The sequence below is a fragment of the Eutrigla gurnardus genome (assembly GCF_963514095.1).
Source record: "Eutrigla gurnardus genome assembly, chromosome: 19".
In the NCBI taxonomy this organism is placed as follows: domain Eukaryota; kingdom Metazoa; phylum Chordata; class Actinopteri; order Perciformes; family Triglidae; genus Eutrigla; species Eutrigla gurnardus.
The window spans coordinates 12,039,909-12,045,908 of NC_139930.1; positions in this window are offsets into that span (position 1 = coordinate 12,039,909).

Genomic DNA, 6,000 nt, shown 5'->3' on the forward strand with positions numbered 1-6,000 from the left:
CGATCGGACTGCGAATCACAGCTATGCTTGGAATGTCAAACTTCGCCCCTTTAAGGACACCAAACTCTCCCGATTCATTCCAACATATATAACGTTTTCAACGGCATGTAACCTACCTGACATTTGCAAACCCCCTAAAAGATAACCAGATGTCTAAGAAAAAGCGGGGCCACATGTGTGGCATATCGTGTGAGTCATGATGCATTGTTTGCACATGCGAGCTCACTGTGTCTCCGTTGTCTTGTACTAAATGGGTTCTTTACATGCTTTTCACTCATTCAAGTTTCTTAAATAGCAGGCCGAGCCAGGCCGCAGAATCCCTCCTTCTGAGAGAGGATGTTTAATCTCTACCATCAGCTGGAAGTTTAAATGAGCTGTGGGGAATAGGAGAAGACAGCCATCTTTCCCTTCACGGGCCTAATAGTCTCCGCCATCAGCAGCACTTCATACACAACCGCCGGCTGGCAGATTAGAAGGAGGGCTCACCGCAAACCCAGACGGACGCACGCACCGGCACGCTAGCGAATTCAAGTCATATGCGTGCGCTTTTTATACAAAGTATATTTGTGGAAATGCACAAATTGTAACATAGACAAATACATTCACACATGATGACCTTCTTACGCCCGCCTGCATGCACGCACTCACACTTCTTTTTCAGTACGACAGCCGCTTTGGTCTGCCACTCTTTGTAAATTGATATCACGTTTCCAGGTTCTCTTTCTTTTACTCAAAAGACCTTTCCAGTTGCTTTGCACACATCCGTCATCTATCAACAGCGCAAAGTCGAGGATATGGGAAAAGTCCACATCCTCTCCGAGCAGCAAAACCAAAACTTATGCGTAAATTAATAGTAATAAGAATACAGGTGAAGCCCTCTAAGTCTCTCATCGTGCAGTGCAGCGAGGAGTTGCTTGTATTGATAATCCTTCCCTCAGGAGTTGGTAGAGACCAAAAGCAGTTCAAATAAATGAGAATGTTTGAAAATGAAATAATAACGTGTACGTGCTAGATGGGAAAGTAAGCAAGCGTTCGCCAACAAGTTCATCATATCAACGTAAAGAATGATGCATGATCAGTGAATGGGGGACACCCGGAACAGGTCCAGGGGCCCAAAAGTGTCTGGGCCATCCCTGGCCTACACCCGAAATACGATACTGAAAGAGACACGTACCATCAGGAGACACTCAAAACCACCACAAAGAGATTCAAAACAACTACAAAGAAAATCTAGATAACAACAAAATGAGGTGAAACGGCTATAAAATTGTGTGTGTGTGTGTGTGTGTGTGTGTGTGTGTGTGTGTGTGTGTGTGTGTGTGTGTGTGTGTGTGTGTGTGTGTGTGTGTGTGTGTGTGTGAGTGTGTGTGTGAGTGAGTGAGTGAGTGAGTGAGTGAGTGAGTGAAGGGGAGATGATGGGACCTTTTGCATGTCTGTGCCCAGAGGCCTACTGTCTCATTATCCGCCCCATTTGTGTGGGTTTGAGAACCGCCAGTCTCACCCACATTAATGAAGTGTAAACTACTGTTGCCTCACACTCTGCGGGTTATGTTTAACAAAAGATGGCTGCACAGCTTAAAAGCACAATTTCCTAAAAAACAATGTATGGACTGAAAATAATCCCTCTCAATCATCGCTTATTTTTTATATGTTCGGGATTCTGTTCGGCATCAACAAAGAGTATTTGACTCCACATTGAGGAGTGTAACCCCAGGTCAATAAACAGAGAGAGCAGACAGCCCACAGCGGGATGATGCTATTAAAAATCCAACACCTTGCAGAGAGTTTGTGAGGAGGTGTGGATGCTTTTTTTTGTTCTTTACAGCCCAACCACTGTGAAATTATTCAAGAAAATAAAGTTTTTTTCTGATTCGCCACTTAGTTCTCACTAAGGCTGGTTCACGCTCTACCTCACTCAACCACCGCTGTGCTCTCTCAAACAGAAAAAACAAGCTCAACATTGTCTTCCCCGATTCAAACCATAATAGCTTTCAAATTACAAATTTTTAAATCGCCACAAAGCAGCAATGTGCATTTAGGGAAATTAACTAATATTACATTATATTTACTGAATTTAAAAAGAGTTTCTAAATCAAACAGTTCCCACATGAGCAAACAGTTCATTTGTCGAAGCAGATCAGACAGTAAGTAACTTGTTTGTTGACTGATGGACAATAAATCACAGTAACTGAAACCGATGCCGAGCTGCGAGTCATCCGTGCCCAACAAAACACCATAATAGCCATGTCAAAGTCAAACCAACTATTCCCCCAAAATCATACAATTTCCTGTATGATGCAGATTTGCCGTGCAGTAAAGCATCTTCACTTATAAATGTGGAATTATTTTACAGCATGGTTTGGCTAACAGCACAATTAAAAAGCTCGCCAGCATGCACAAAACAAGTAAAAATCATCGCAGAGTCTCAACATCCTCTCTTCTCTGAATACTTTGCTTAAAGCCTCCATCAAGCTTTTGAACTCCATAAATATTATATGCAATACATATGCAAGCACTTTAATAAGCTCAGTTGTCAAAGACAAATGTCTCTTACTGTATGCTTCAATATTTGTTTTTCAAATAATAGCAAATAGTTCTAGCATTTAAAACAAACTTTCTTTATACATACTAAGAGAACTCCCCTCAGTGTGGTAAATAATATCTTTGGAAAAAAGCCTTCTCTACTGTCCCTTCTTGGCCAGCAATCAGTCAAACATATTCACTGTCAAAGCTGACTCAGCGTTTAGTTGAATAAAATAGTCCCTCCATACTTTTTAGAGATAGAAACATTGTAGTGTTAATTATAAGCACATGAATCCCTGCAGTCCAACAGTGTTTCCTGCTTCTCTCCCAAGGGAAGCTGATCATAAGAAGACTTCTCTTTTCACGTTCAATACATGTGCATAAAACGTGTGCATAATTCGTTTAATTTACAACTTGATTGTCATAGCGACTGTAGACATGCAGCTCTGACTCAGGCTTCATGCACTCAGTAAATACGTATTCTGTTGGCGTATGGTTGGTCAGGCAGGGAAAGCACAGATCTCTTTCAAAAAGACAACTATGCACTCGGTTTGAACATGTTAAGTTCATCCTCACTGTTGGTAACAACTCCAGCCAACCAGTCACCTGAAAATGGCTCCAAACTCATGGCTCCTCCTACTACAGGAAATACCACTTGGCAAATAAATGATTAAATTAAGTTCTGTTCTGGTCCTAAACCCATTAGACTCATAAAATAGTAAAAATATCTCTGTAAACATATCAAACAGATTCAGTTTGAGCCCAAAAATGCTCCAAAAGGACACATTTTCTGAAAAGCAACACTTCCATAAAAGGAAGCCAACATGGCTGAGCGCGGTTTGGCCGTTCCACAGTCTGAATTATGAGCATGTGCAGCAAGTGAGGGACAAACTGATTAAACAAAGATGTTAAAGTCCATATCTGTGTGTATATATCTGTATATATTAGCAACAGGAAGCATGTGTGAAGTTTTGCTAACCGTGGTTAACTGACATGGTGAAGGCCTCCGACCAGAGAACACCTGAATGTTGGCGAGATGACATGAGAAGTGTGTATTTGTAGATCTTACTTTGATGTGGAGGACACGTGATATTGCCTTCCATGGAGATATCAAGGAAGGAGGTTGTTTGGGAAAGTTCCATTTTGTGTACTGCAGTTTGAATTTCTTCTTCTTCTTCTTTGGGGTTTCACTGGCATCCTTAGTCGCATTACTGCCATCTTCTGGTGATATTCACCTTCATTCTGCTCTGCCCACCTTCACAAACCACATGAGCATCATAAGAAACTGATTATTTCAGGACATCATATGTTAAACAAATTCAGAAAGAGATGCACATTTTTTTCCGACACGACAAATACGTCACTATAAGATTGTTTACTTGCTTTGTTTATTCTATAATGTCGTGCTGTTTGTTGTTGCCGTCCGTCAGTGTTGGGTTTTGTGTGTCTTCTTTGTAACCAGCTGCAAACGAAGAGATAATATGCACCCTCTGAACTTCGAACTATTACATCATTGTTTTATTACAGGCCCAGATTTAATGCAATTCCCCCCCCAGTCCCCCCCTGGAGGACGCAGATGCACAGTCGTCTCAGTGTTAGTTGTATTCTTTGCAAGGTTCAGTGGTGCGTTTAGTCCCTTTTATGAGCCTGAAAGTTACTGCACGGCATACAGAGTTGTTCCTGGACATACCAAAGACTCGGATCAGTGTAAGGAAATACCTAATTCATAATTTCTGGATTTGACAGAGTAATAATTTGTGCATTTGAACATGTCAGAGTTGAAGGCACTTTGACCTCACTGAAGTGAGACATGATGGCCCGCAGGCCCCCGGGTCTGTGAATGTGGCCGCTGCTGGAGCAGACCACACCACATGATTCCCATGCTCATTACCTCGGCTTGGTAGGTGGCGTCGGTGCTGGAGTCGGTGTCAGCATCCCCATACATGTTTGTTTCTTTTTTGTTATTACATTGTATGTAACATTATGACAACCCCTCATATTTGAGGGTTTTAATGACAGCTACATCATATAGATCGCCCTTTATTGTAAATTGTGTAACTTCAAGGGTTGTTTTTTTTATGGTTTGTGTGATATTTACTTCTGGGTTTATAGGGTCCACATGAAAAAGTCACTGCAATAAAATCATGTTTTATTATGGAAATCAACCAACCATAACACCACATACATTAAATCATATGAACATGCATAATATAAAAACATACACATAAATCAGGTGACAAAAAAGATGGCAGCATACCTAATGTACACATATACAACACAACTGTTGTATTACAGTTACTGCTTTAAATATTGTGTGAATTGTATATGATCTTAATGTGTTCTTATCATCAATGAAAAATGCATTGTTTTGTATTATAACGCATATATTTTTTTTTATTAAAATTGTTTTTAAATTCTAGTCACATGGTGTCATATAGCATCTTGTTGGTGCTTTATTTTGTTGTTGTTGTTTTTAATTATCTGTAAGCTGTGCTGCCATTGGCCAGGATTTTCTCACATGTGACACAATATAACACTGAAATATTAAAGGGACAGCTAACCCATCAATCAAAAAAAAAAAAAAAAATTTTTCTTCTTAGCTGTAGTGGTATTTATCTAGATGGTTCAGATTTGAGGAAATGTGAGCCGTAGAGACATCTGCCTTCATTCTAATATAATGGGACGATATGTCGCTCAGCTTGTGGTGCTCAAAAAGCAAAATAAAAAAAATACACACTACACAAAAAAACTCAACAGCAATGTCTCTTTCAAGAAATCCTGACCCGGAGAGAGCAGTTTTCATCATCAGTGAACTATTTAAATGTATCACTAGAGGGCGGCAGAGGACGTGATATGCAGCCATACATACATATGCGTCACATAACTGACCAGCCAATGTGTCAAGATGAACTGGATCCAGATGTGCTTGTATTCATTTTAATGACATTATTCTAAAATATTCCAAAAATATGAACGAGTGGTAGATCACATCCGACCAGTAAATACATTTTTTTTAAAGTTAACATTTTATATCACAGTCATTTTGTATTTCTGCAAACATTTTCACGATTATAATGTTGGCTCTAAACCCAGAACACTGACCACTTTAGTGCCCCGTGCACCGAGACCTGCTGGGGGAGGAGGGGGTCTGTGAGGTAGGAAACAGGGTGGTGGTGGGGGGGGGGGGGTCATCAGGAAGTTGGAATGTGGGTCCTTGTGTGTGATGTGATTGTTAGCAGAAACGTGTCAGCCCCCAAGCCCGCCGCTACCAACCCACCACCACCACCACTCGGCGCCGCCAACCCTGAGCCCACAGCCCGGCTCAGGTTGTGAAAGTAGAGCTCTGTACGTGGATATGCATGCGTGTGTATCTGCGTACACATGATATACCTCTCAGCCCTGCACTGCTACGGAGGCCCAGATACCTTATCATTGCCTTTTCTAGTGGAACAAGGGTAAACTCACTCACGAGGTTGA